This window comes from Dermacentor silvarum, chromosome 7 (assembly GCF_013339745.2).
Source record: "Dermacentor silvarum isolate Dsil-2018 chromosome 7, BIME_Dsil_1.4, whole genome shotgun sequence".
Lineage (NCBI taxonomy): Eukaryota > Metazoa > Arthropoda > Arachnida > Ixodida > Ixodidae > Dermacentor > Dermacentor silvarum.
The window spans coordinates 45,788,849-45,802,394 of record NC_051160.1 but is presented as its reverse complement, the minus strand read 5'-3'; the positions used below and the strand labels follow the sequence as shown (position 1 = coordinate 45,802,394).

The window sequence follows — 13,546 nt, the reverse complement described above, 5'->3', positions numbered from 1 at the left end:
AGGCTAATTCCTTTTTTTAGCCAATTCTCTCGCGTGGCGTCAAGGAAATAACCACGGAAACTGACCTGCGGATCAGCTGATCTCTCTGCTTAGTCGATGTTACTGCAGTTCACTTCAGGCTTGCTGAATGTTGCTAAAATTGACCAGTTTACTAAAGGCACTACCGTGCTCGACGCAATATTCAACGTGCCACGTTTCGCCAGAAATTGCGAAGTATAGTATAGTTTCTTATTGGTCGTTATGCCTGCAGGCAATAATTAACGCGTTAAGAACGAGTTTTAGAATACGGGCCCCAAAGAAATAGCGTCGAAGCCAATGCGCATGCGCGAGGCGCAAACTGCGTTTGGGTTTTGCGTCGGGCACGCTATTTCACTGATTTAGCGGGAGCCCCAGAAGCTGCCCCAAAAGCTTTGCGTCAACAAACATGGCGGCGCCCATCGAAGCCACGGCTCGAAACGAGCACCAAACTCGGCTTGATTCGTACACTGTAATTCGTGGTAGCGCGTGAAGTTCGTAAGCTAGGAGAAGTGACTGCGGTTATCGCTTTCTCTCAACTAACGTGTGTAATGACGATTGATTCGTTAGACGCCGCTGATCCCGAATTTGATTGTCGATTTCATGGCTCGTAGGCCTAGCGTGTATTAGCTTGGCTGGTGAAGGCAAGTAAAGTTGGTTACTCAAAATTAAGCGCGACAAATCGTTTGCTGCTAATAGAATAACCTCTAAATTGTAATGAAACGCAAAAACACGTAAGTCAAAATTATCCCTCTTATCATAAAATGGTATAGTTTATTTTAATATTTATAATAGTGTTTCTTTGGCACCGTAGTGGCGCTGCAAGCGCAAGACGCCATTCGCAAACGCAAAGCCCTATATTCTAAAATTCATGACTCCTGCATGCCCCAACGCTAACACCCGCAAAGCTCTTTGGGGCCCCAAACTTTTGGGGCCCCTATTCTAAAACTCTCTAATGACGGCACATATAAATACTCATCGTCGCGTCATCGTCGTCGCGTGAAATGGCGCTTTTATGCCGTCCTGCTTTGGTCAGCCGCCTTTCGTACAAAGTTACACTATTTAAAGCTTCAGAATCTCTAGATAATCGACCTTTTTAAAAAACATTTCGCAGTTTCACCCGAAAGGCGGAGCACCAATTGCGATAGCAAATTAGTAGAGAGCTATACGGAGTAAGGATAGTAGTTTTATCAGCTGTATAAACTTGGACATGCAGCAGCACCACCAACGCACAGAACTGTTGTAGACGCCGTCGGCGTTTTGCCCACGTTCGCACCGAACGCGCGCGGCGTTTTTATATAAATACGTATTTGGTGCCGCAGCTAAACATCGCCTCCCCTCCCTCCCTCCCGTCCCCCCACAGCCATTCGCGCGACGGAAAAAGTTGCATTTGCTCTCTATATATGGAAAGGAGGAAAGAGACACTTAATTCTGCCGCCCTTCAGGGAGCACGGCGCAGAACGCGCGTTTGCGTTCCGACGTGCGTTCGGTCCCCATGAAAGCGCGCGTCCCTCGCGCCCTTTCACTCGCATATACAGCGGGAGCGCGGCGACGATTTCATCGCCGTTGACGTCATACGGAACCTCACGGCGACGGCGACGACGACGGCAGAAATCTGCTATGGAGTGTCCATATAATTGCTGTCGCAATAATTGTTATATCTAACGTCCGAGCACACCGCGATGCGTAAACCACTCCGGCCGTGATTGCGTCACGAATGGTGCCTGTGCGGTCTTGGTGTAGGCGATATCACGGTGCATATGCAGCCACCAGAAAAAAAAAACAAGGTGACTCAATATGCTCGATACAAGAATGTATTCAATTTTTAAAACACAGCTGTTTCTCTCTCTTTTTTTATAGGTAGCCAACACTTTTTCTGCATATATATATATATATATATATATATTACATTTATTTTTGCACGTGCATGTCATGCCGCTTCGCAAGTCCGCACATCCTGTCAGCTGAGCAGCTTGTAAAAGATAAACGACTTATTCCAGCTAACCGGTGCGCCGTGACAGTGACGTAACGAGAGAACAGACAGCACGTGACCACGCACGCAGAGTGTTGTTTTCCTTGAAGGAGCTAAGTGTACTATACAACAGGAGTGCACGTCTGATTAAAGGAAAGCAACCGGAACGTGATCGGACGAATAAAATTTAAACAAAGAGCGACTCAAACGTAGACTTTGCAATCTATACGTGGAGCGAAGCTTTCGTGACGAATCGCTCAATTAAAACGCCACACGACCAACGGCGGTGGCGCACAACCCTGATCGCTTTTTTTTCATCCTCTACGCAACTTGGAATCTTGCGCAATGTTCTCGTCTATCCACCATTCAATGACTGTGGCATGCAGCTACAATGTGCACCCTTTCGAATGACCGGTCAGCAAAAATAATCGTCTCGCCGGGTGAATAATAAATAAATAAATAAATAAATAAATAAATAAGAAAGAAAGAAAGAAAGAAAGAAAGAAAGAAAGAAAGAAAGAAAGAAAGAAAGAAAGAAAGAAAGAAAAAGCAATCGAGAGGGCTGCGCTTACGTGTAATGAAAGGCACATGAACGTCTAGGGGCCTCGTATTAGATGACGAGGAGGCAACCGTGGCAGTCGCCAGACGCCCTGAAGAATCTACGCGGTGTTAGCTCCGTTCAGGCGCAGATTAGGCGACGCACCAATTAAAGGGCCTACGACCAGCGTAGCGCAGTGCTCAATTGTCTGGCAACAAGAAGAGGTGCACGTGTTTTCTTTTTTGTTCCAACACATGCATTCGCAGCGACGCCTGCCTCACGCGAAAGAAAGCACGTAAGAAAGACATTAGGAACAAACAAACAAACAAAAAAGGGGGAGGGAGAGGGAACGAGGCGAGAGTAATGGATCGGGCAACACCATTGTTCGATACATATATATACATATATAATATATACATTTCGATAGAGTGCGTTCTGCAACAGTCATTGTGGTTGTTTCTCCAGGCTGTCCTGCGTTTCTGCATTTTTTTTTTTTGTGACGAAAGCCGAAGGCTTTCGTGACGTCATTGTCTAATGACGTCACGAAGCGGCGCGACTTGACCTCGACATTGAATGGGATAAGCCGCAATTCGAAGGTGTTTCTTGGAGCGCCTTCGCGGCGACAAAGATGACAGGTGAATCGAAAGCGCGTTTTTTTTTTTTTTTTTTTTTCGTGCGAGGTTCGAAGCAGGTGGCAATTTAGCTGAAACGTGACAATATGCAGCTATAGCCTCAACTCTGCAGAAGCGCAGTCTTTGATCCATTGTTTGTCGCTTTGCTTGTTTTCTTTTGTTTGTTTTTATCCCGGTTTCTATTTTGTGTCGTGAGATGCGTTACTGAAACGGCGCCTCTTGCTTATATTTCGTACAGCGTGCTTTTCTTTTTACCGAGTGTTGTCTTCTTTTTTACGTAAGATTTAAAATAATGCACCAAATTTGTACGCTTTAAATGTTCTAACAGATGCAGTCTACAAAACTGCCATATCTGTTCTTGGTGCAAACTTACATATTTGTTAACTTCGAATTTCTACTTTTTTCAACCTTTCCAATTTTCGACAATTATTGCAAAAAAAAAAAAGCATGCCTCAAATCAAAATTCTGCTTTCGACAGTCACTAGAATTTACCTTTCTCTCTCAAATGCAACTGACTATTAAAATCAGTCTAGGTGTTATCTCAGAAAATAATTTATACGCTTTCCATGTATTTCAATAGGCGGCATCGGAGTTGGGCCTGAGCTAAAGCTTCCTTGTAAGTCCATTCGCGTAGCCCCGCCCGGCTTCAAAGCACTAGTTGAAAAAAAAATTACTAGATCAATATTTGGCGCTACTATCGCTCGGCTATACGTGACTATACAAGGAACACGTGTACAATGAAGCACCCCCCCCCAAAAAAAAAAATAAAAAAAAATCTTGAAATTTCAGCACGTAAAGAACACACGCTTATAATGAATATCGGATACAACGAATGTATTTCCGTGTCGTGTGCGACTTTGATGCAGCGATGTTTGACTGGAGATGAATTTGTGTGTTTACCTCTGGCGATTGTGGCTTCGGACGTTCTTGTGGCACATCCTTCGCACATCCTTAGGAGCTCCTTGGCACATCCTTGGCACATCCTTGGCATATCCTTGGCACATCTTTAGCACATCCTTAGGAGCTCGCCAAGATTCAAGGAATCAACCATACCATCTACGCAGATGACATCACCATCTGGTGTGCTGGCGGAAGTGACGGCCAAGTTGAGGACGCCATGCAGAGCGCCATCGATGCCAGCGAGCGCTTCCTCCGCCCCACTGGGCTCAGATGTTCTCCATCCAAGTCTGAGCTACTTTTCTACAAGAAAAGACCCAGCGGTGGTGGCCATCGTGATTGGAAACCGGCGTCCGAAAGTGAAATACGGCTTTTCACTGGTGACGGGTCCCCGGTGCCCAGAGTGGGCTCGCTCCGAATATTGGGGATGTATATCGAGTCTCTAACGGTGCCAATGGTACTGCACTCAGAAGGATCATCGCCAAGACAGAGAGTGCTCTCGGCCTCATCCGGAGGATCGCCAACAGGCACCGGGGAATCAAGGAAGACAATTTCATCCGCATTATACATGCTTTTGCGCTCTGCCACCTTTCATACTCGGCAGCCATGCATAATTGGCATGTTGCAGAGAGGAACAAGCTAAATTGCCTCATCAGAAAGGTCTTCAAGCTTGCCCTCGGCTTACCTGTAAGCACTCACACCGAAAGCCTGTTGAAGCTCGGAGTGCACAACACGCTCGAAGAAATAATAGAGGCGCAAGAGCGTTCACAGCTGCTCAGGCTATCCGGCACCCCGGCGGGCCGCAAGATACTCGACGAGATGGACCTCTGCCCTGTCGACCAGTGCCCCGACGCCGTGCGGATTCCCAGCGACATCAGATCTCAACTGCACATCGCGCCCATTCCCCGCAATATGCACCCCGCACACAACGTCGGCAGACGTCTCTATACTCGAACATGTCCGTAACAACCACATTGAGGCAAGCTTCGTGGATGCCGCGGCATATGTCCAACCAGAGGCGTTCGCCATCTTCATCGTCGACTCTAATTCCAGGATCATTTGCTGCGCTACAGTACGCACTTCGAAGCCACTAGTAGCCGAACAAGTTGCAATCGCGCTGGCTGTGCTCGATGGTCGCAGAGAGGTAATATATAGCGATTCGAAGGCGGCCATTAAGGCCTACCAAACCGGGATGGTCTCCCCTCAGGCCCTTCGCATTCTCCAAAGCTTGAAAAGTATCTCTTCGCATTATATCATTTGGTTTCCCGCTCACTTGGGGTCGACTGAGGGCTCTCCCTCTAACCCTAACGAGAGCGCGCACGAGGTCGCGCGAGGACTCACTGACCGCGCCGCCTCCGCAGTCCCCCTACCCCGCGGGGAACCATTGATGACGTATAATGAGATCACCAAGCATTATTATCTGTCACGACGGGTATTCCCCCTCCCGCACCCTGCCTTATGCAGGGCGCGGGCGGTGACCCTTCGACTTTTACAAGCTCGTGCGTATCCTAACCTTGCGGTTCTTCACGCTATATACGCTGAAAGGTATCCCAGTGCGGACTGCCCTGCCTGTGAACTAACGGCAACATTTAACCATGTGTTGTGGGAGTGTGAAGCCATCGGCTCCGCCTTCAGCGAGGATAGGTGGGCTGCGCTTTTGGGCAGCCCCAAGCTCAACGACCAAACCCTGGCCGTCCAGAGTGCTCGCGATCGGGCCGTCAAGCTCGGCTTGGCGGTCCCTACGTGGGACTATACCCGGGTGACACGGGGTCTCCTCTGCGTCTTCTCTGGACCTCAATAAAATTATTTCACTCACTCACTCACTCACTCACTCACTCACTCACTCACTCACTCACTCACTCACTCACTCACTCACTCACTCACTCACTCACTCACTCACTCACTCACTCACTCACTCACTCACTCACTCACTCACTCACTCACTCACTCACTCACTCACTCACTCACTCACTCACTCACTCACTCACTCACTCACTCACTCACTCACTCACTCACTCACTCACTCACTCACTCACTCACTCACTCACTCACTCACTCACTCACTCACTCACTCACTCACTCACTCACTCACTCACTCACTCACTCACTCACTCACTCACTCACTCACTCACTCACTCACTCACTCAGATCCCTATTTGATTGATCACTCTTTATTTTTCCTGAATTTACAAGAAAGCGTACTTTTCTAAACGCCCGAAGGAGGCAATAGGTTTCTGTGTAACATTACGCCGAAAAATTTTCGATATACGAAGTCGCCGAGCCGTTCGAAGCCGCGAGAACCAAGTTTAGGAAAATCCATGTTTACTGTTACCCATAATTCACACGTAGGCTAAACCGCCATGCTTACACTGCCCGTGGACTGTATAGCGTGCGCCACAGTTTCTTGTAGTAATGTTGTAGAAAACTACATGCATCTATGCACTTAGGTAACGCTGATGTTTATTTATTGATGATAACTGATATAATAAATATTATTATTAGTGTTACCTGATAAACATCAGTGATAAGACTGATGTTTATTAGACTAACGCTAATAATAACACTGAGACGGAATTTCGCAGTATCTTTTATGGATCTATAATGTACATGTATACCTGTAGCAATGACATGTATTGTTTTCATGTATTCCTTCATAGTATGGTAGGAAACCACATGTCTTACTTCCGGTTAAGCATCCATCCATCCATCAATCCATCCATATATCCATCCGTCCGTCCGTCCGTCCGTCCGTCCGTCCGTCCGTCCGTCCGTCCACAAGTTGCGCAGTGGTGGGCCCGAACACACAAATTTTGATAAACATTCTCATCGAAAAGAAAAAAAAAAAGGGTGACACACACTCTTACGTGAAAAAAAAAGGTCCCTGAAAGAAATAGGTGATCTTCAGTTCAAAAAACGCAGTCGCAAGAAAGTGCCAAGAAATCTGTCTGCGCACAAACAGCGTAAAACTATTATGGCTCATTTACGAAAGAGAGAGAGAGAGAGAGAGAGAGAGAGAATAGAAGAGAGGAAAGGCAGGGAGGTTAACAAGACGCACGTCCGGTTTGCTACCCTGCACTGGGGAAAGGGGGACTCATTTACGAAAAACCAAACAAAGCAATATACCTGAACGCTGCTTATAATGCTTTCCGCACGTACCTGCCGCGCTGTATTACTTGGTATGGCAGTGCCTGTTTATTGCGCGTTGCTCTGTATCGAGCGAGTATTTCAAGCATTGTGCTGTTTCGAGGTCGCGAACACCTGTTTCAGAACGCCAGCTTCCTCTTAGTGGATGTCGTACTTTCGAATGTGCTTTCGAGCGTTGCTCGCGCAGTTTTCCGGGGACAGCGTTGGACAGAACAGATCGGTGCCTTTCGCAAGTGCAAGAAGCAGACCCGGTGTCACATTCTTAAGGCTATAATATTACACGGCCCCAGGAAACTTTCGAGCATTGCTAATTGAACGAGCCCGATGCATAGATTGCGCGGTGACAATATCGTGTCTGCCAAATACACTACCTGTGATCGATAAAAGCGATTAATGAATCGTTGGCGTATGGTTATTGACGGCCAGGCCATTGAAGCCCGAGGTCTGTCAGTCATCGTTCGCGTCTCCGGCCAATGATTGCCCTTTCCCTCGCTTGAAGAATCACAACGGTTTTCGGACATTGCCAACATCCAACGCAATACGAATAAATCCCTAGAGTTGGCATCACTGTTTAAAGGTGAAGGATGGAGCTTCTATTGAATTCTTAGGTTGCCACCGAACTCAACTGCATCCCACAGCACATCTTCGCGCAAAGTATGCGAGACCTCTACATCCATTGTCAAGATTGCTTAACCACATGAAGACGATTATGTTGAAGGGCAGTAAGCTGTGTTCCTGCATACAAGTGCCGCATTTCCTGCGAATAAATCACGCCCAATCAACGCTTCACCATATTTATTGGTCACATCAGTTTGTATTACAGGTATGCCCGTCGCGCGAAACAGCCGTGTCAGTTCAAAACGAAAGCCCGCGCGGATTTTTATCAGACCAGCCAGACTTCTAGCCGCCAAAAAACAAGGTCACAGGTCTCACCTACAACTCAGCATGTCGCATCTGCAGTAAACAAATACACAGCCAGCAAGAACGCGAGCATCACGGAGACTTCCGCGAAACGCTGTGCGCACGAAATCGCCACCGGAAATACGTCACGCAGCATGGAAGAGACAAAGAGAGGCTGGAATCGTGATGTAAACATGACGTAACCTCTCGGCTCCGATATTGGCGAAGGTGGCGAGAAAATGCCGCTTGCGAACGCACGGTTCGAGGCAACGAGAGTGTTGAGTTGCAGGATTGCAAACTTGATCCTTCAGTGTATTTTTTTTCTCGTTCTGTAATTTCTAATGATATTGGCATATAAACTAACGGCGTAAATTGAAAGTGAGCTTCCTAAAGTTCCTAGTTTTTAACTGCTTCCTTTTAGATGCAATAAACTTCAACCAAAAAATTCGGTGCAGTGAAATGCTGACAAAAGGGTTTTTGCAAAGCATTCACAGCGATAGCAAGACATAGCGTTGCGTTCGAACTCCTCGGGACGGTGCGACTAAAGTCGCTAGATATTTTTAGCATGAAATGATTTTAGCGCCCGTTGTCGGCGACCTTCAAGTGACCTTGAGCCAAAAGCCAGAGCCGTTATCCGGCCACTCAAACGAGAACATCCGGGCATCATTGCGAGAATGTCGGGGCAACCAGTCAAAAGTTAAGAAAATGCGGTCTCTGGCCCCCAACCCTTTTCGCAGGACCGCGACGTATACTATTAGCACAACGTCAAACTCGAACAGTTCCGAAACTATACTCCGATGCATTGTTTCGTTTTCCCCTTCCACCTGCATTTGTAACAGCGGGCTTGACTCAGACTTCAAAACGTACGCCTGGGACTACTCCATGCTTATATACCGATTACAGAGCTGTTACAGACTACTCCACAGACTACTCCACACGTCAAGCTTCCATGTATTTATTCACTCGCAGGAGGTGTTCTCATCAGTTATATTCCAATTTGTGTTTCAATTTGTGCTGATGACGAATTATTCCGAGTAGCTTGATAAATGGCTTGATCCGCCAGCCCCCGTACAAAAGTGCATAAGCTCCACATCCAATAACCTTATGTTAACACATGGGGCTTACCATATGTTAACGAATAATGAGAGATAGGGCATATATGGGTTTTAACGCGACGTCTTTCTTTGGCTGTAGCGCGTCTGATGCTGTGGCGCGTTTCTGCAAGGTCACACACGACGTGTCTCGCGACTCAACACGTTTTAATCCTGAATAAAGGTTTCGCTTTCTCTGCAAGGTCGACCACTCATCACTGAAATCTGCAGCGCTTCTCAAAATAGTCATAAAACGCCATTTTGACTCGCTGGATCGTGAAAGCTTCGCGTACATAGATTCCCACAGTGTGTGGGATGTGCGTAATTTTTAAGGCGACAGCGTTAAAGGCCCCGCGTGTCGCAGAAAACCTGATGTCAGTGTCAGTGTCGGCGTGAGCGCGGTGGCGTCGGTGGCGGAGAAAATCATTCCGAACCGTGGATGATTTTGGCTCCCGGATGAAACAGGCCCTCCGCGTGGCGCAAGGCGTTAGTGAACAAAATTGAATTCTTCAAAGTAAAATCCGCCAGAAAAATTGTAAAGTACGACTTAATCACAACCTAAAGACATGATAGCGTCGGATTGTAATTGGAATGTACGAGAAAATTCTGTAACGAGGAAACCCAAACACAAACCCCCCATTTCCAGCATTTCTACCATACCAACAGCGGCGCGCAGAGGCGAAGGTGGAGAAAAAAGAAAGCTGCAGTTAACGAGAAGCCTGACGAGCATTCGGGGATCTTTGAATGTTATCGCGTTCCACTCTTAAAGGCGAAGCTTAAGCGTCCTCCAAATTATTTTTTTTTGGCTATAGGAGCTCTTTGTTCTTTTGCAAGCCTCACACGATGTACGCGCGTTTCAACGCGAGCGGTCACTCGTCGCGAAATACTACCACGCCACCACGTGTGCCGTGAAGCTGCCCTCGTCCCGATGAAATACCTGACGGCGCGTTGCGTAACAAACCGACCTCTCGACAGGCGAACAGCCTTTTCACGCGACCACACGCTTTTCCAGGAATGGAGCTGCGGATACCGCATCGCGGATTTTACGTGAAAGAACGCCGCATGGTTCAGAAGGAGGACCCTTGCGAACCGAGTTGACATTGGAAATCCACCTCACGCGACCATATATTCTCGTCGATGACGTGATGAGCATTGATGGCACGTATTTCCTCCACGCCTGTATACAGTATAGGCTACTCCACTGTAGAAGCAGACGGCTTTGTTTAATTTAACTTTTGATACGCGCGCGCTTTATAGTGGGCAGTCGAGAGCACAAAGTTGGCAAATCAGTTTAGAGCGGCTCTCTATAGCGAATGCATCACTAACGCGAGTCGGGTTTTGTAGAAAATGGCGTTATGAACTTGCGGGTTTCGTAAACGTCGAGGGACGAGTGGATATATAGCGAAGAAGACAGACGAAAAACAAGACCGTCAGGCTGCGTATAACGCAAGCGTCTGCAGGAAGCAGACGACTCTGCTTTCTGCTCTGTCTTGCGTGTGGCATGAATATACAGCAGACGACGCGGAAGCGTGGGCCGCGGAATATAGCAGATGAGTTTCAGGCGAAACGCAGACGATATACAACTGAGTCCCAAAAGCAGACGGACGGGTTTTACGATGTACACTATTTTCTGTTTCGCTTACAGGGCTGAGGAAAGACGCCGCGTGGTGACTCCCGGTGAAATTTGAGATCGCGGAGCTAAAATGTAACGTATTTACTACAGTAAAACCAGATGGTTAAGTACTTGTAAGGTAGGGCAATCCGCAGTGGCCACTAGAAGAAATGGGATGACTTGTAAATGTGGGCACCAAGTTCCAAGCAGACGTGTTGATGGTATTACACTTCAATTATATTTAGCCAATCTTTTTAAGTTGGTGAGACGAGAATGTCGATATTTAATAGCGGGGTGAACTATCTAATTTCCAACGAAACAGAATAAAAAGAACACGCATTTATACTCGCTAGGACAAGAGAAATTCAATAACGAGGATCGTACTCACAATCTGATGGAGGCGGCTCGATAAGATAGGTGTTACTCCACGAGCAGACGACGTCGCGAGCTGGTGACAGCGGGCTAGCAGACGACGCACGAGAAACGAAGCAGACGACACGGGAATGCAAGTCTGCCTTCCCACAGCAGGTTGGGTGCAGACGACGTTTCGAAAATGGAAAAAAAGATCCGTTGCACACACGCGCCTTCAGTTCACAGCTTCGCACCACTGGTTTAGCGTCGAGAGCGCGACATTGAAGACTGAGCCGCGCGAACGCGCAATCTGCCCTCCACGCGTCGTGTGCTTGAAATATGCACGAGGTTGTAACACGTGAACGACCAGAAGTGGGCGAGAGAGAGAGAGAAATAGAGTAAGAGAAGCAGACGTACGAGACATCCCGAGCCGTTTCTTTCTTTTTCGTCTGTACTTTTTTTTATTTTGTCTTCTTGTTCTTGTTATATTTTTTCACCCTGTTACAGGAATGAAGAAAGAAGCCCTCGGAAGCAGTTTGAAAATAAAAGAGAGCATAAGGCGCCGATAGGAGAGGGGGGGGGGGATGGCAGTGACGAGTTTCCGAGATCTGCGGTAGAAAAATCGCACTTACGTCTTTCCTCTCCTCTGCCCGGCGGCGCGCGTTGCAGCTGTATAGACGTTATCGGTCACTTATTGCGAAAAAAACGATTAAACGATTTCGATCTCTTAACCCCTTTCCCACCCTTCGCTCCTTCTGCATCTTCTGCCTTTCCTTTTTCTCTCTCTCTCTCTCGAGTCAAGCGGCAGGAGGTCGAAGCGCCTGAAGGTTGTTGCGACAAGCGCCAACGGTGGGAGGAGGAAAAAAAAAAAAAACGCTCGTGACTCACACGCTATACAAAGGACCAGCGTATACGGATGGAAGTACAGAATGAAGAAATACATCTATAAATGCGCGGCTTAAAAGTGTACCGACACTTAATTTTGAAGCTACAGAAACTCTGCCACACGTTAGCTGATCGCACTATATATGAAACTTAGCGATTATGATGGTTTGGAAAGGCTTACAAAGATATTTTAATTTGACGCTAAAGTTGGTCTCGAAACGCCGTCGAGGGATCAACGACACTATCGAGGCGTTATGACGCAGAACAAAATTTGCTCGCGGAGTGTATATCAATAAGGTTTGAATGAAGCGAATGGCGAGCCGCCACGTTGAACTGGTGAAACGAATATCGAAATTCAGCGGCTCGTGAAGTAGTCCAGAAAGTGCAGGCGAATCGAATGGAGCGGTAGCAGCAACGGAGCGAGCGAGTGCGTCATGACGTCATCTACATCCCGGGGTATAACTAAACCAAACCAGGCTCGTTGAAACGAATATTGTGTTAAGTTATTTTGGGGCGCTCTGACGCATCCCAGTGTTATTTTTTCTCTCTCTCTCTAGGGTTTAGAGGGCTTGAACGCAAGAGATGACAAGTCGAAAATATCGTGTCAGTACTCCCATTTTATGTATACGGTAAGAAACAAGTCGATAAAACAAAGATACGGCACAACCATCTCTCAACGACTGTCACTTTCATAGCGAGAGCACATAAATGAGGGCTCGTTTGAAGACCCATCACCACTATCATCATGGGCTTCACCATCATCATTAGGTTATCCTCGCCATCATCTACACATAATCATCACAGGCATCATCAGCGTTGTCATCACCATGGCCGAGCGTCATCGCGCGATATCATTGATCCGACAGATGCGACGTGTACGCTTAAAAAGAGTATTGTGAAGCTATCTACAGTGCCCTAGATTCCCAAGATTCCTTGCGACAAATGCAAGAGATTGCAAGCCGTGTCATACGATAACCTGAATGCCTTCAGACCACAACCTGCATGCCTTCGACGTTCTTTTGCAAAAATATCAGGCTGCAGTCGTTTCTTCCAATGACATGCGCAACTGTTTATTAAATAATAAATTAAATTATGTGGTTTTACGTGTCAAAACCACGATCTGATTATGAGGCACGCCGTAGTGGAGGACTCCGGAATCATTTGGACCACCTGGGGATCTTAACGTGCACCTAAATCTAAATATACGGGTATTTTCAGCATTTAACCCCAATCTAAACGCGGCCGCCGTGGCCGGGATTCGATCCCGCGACATCGTGTTTAGCAGTACAACACCATAGCCACTAAGCAACTACGGCGGGTAACTGTTTGTCACAGCGCATTGACTGCAGGAAGCTATCGAGGATATATTACGGGTCAACCTGGATCCTGTAAATGGTTGTCGATGGGCTAAGGAGAAAGTTCAACCAACAAACTTCACTGCATTGCAGTCGGGCTAAAATTTGGCGGACGCTTTTGATTCCCGCGTAAAGAAACACCCGAACTCAAGTT

The 13,546-nt window shown here is 47.2% G+C and overlaps 1 protein-coding gene across 1 annotated transcript in view; it reads right to left on the bottom strand.

Moving 5' to 3' along the window:
• Nucleotides 1-11,433, bottom strand: part of LOC119457993 (sodium/hydrogen exchanger 10-like) — a 68,524-nt gene extending 57,091 nt beyond the window's left edge. The window contains 1 exon segment of the mRNA XM_037719781.2: nt 11,190-11,433. The gene's annotated coding sequence lies outside the window, so the exon portion shown is untranslated.
• Nucleotides 11,434-13,546: the final 2,113 nt, after the last annotated feature.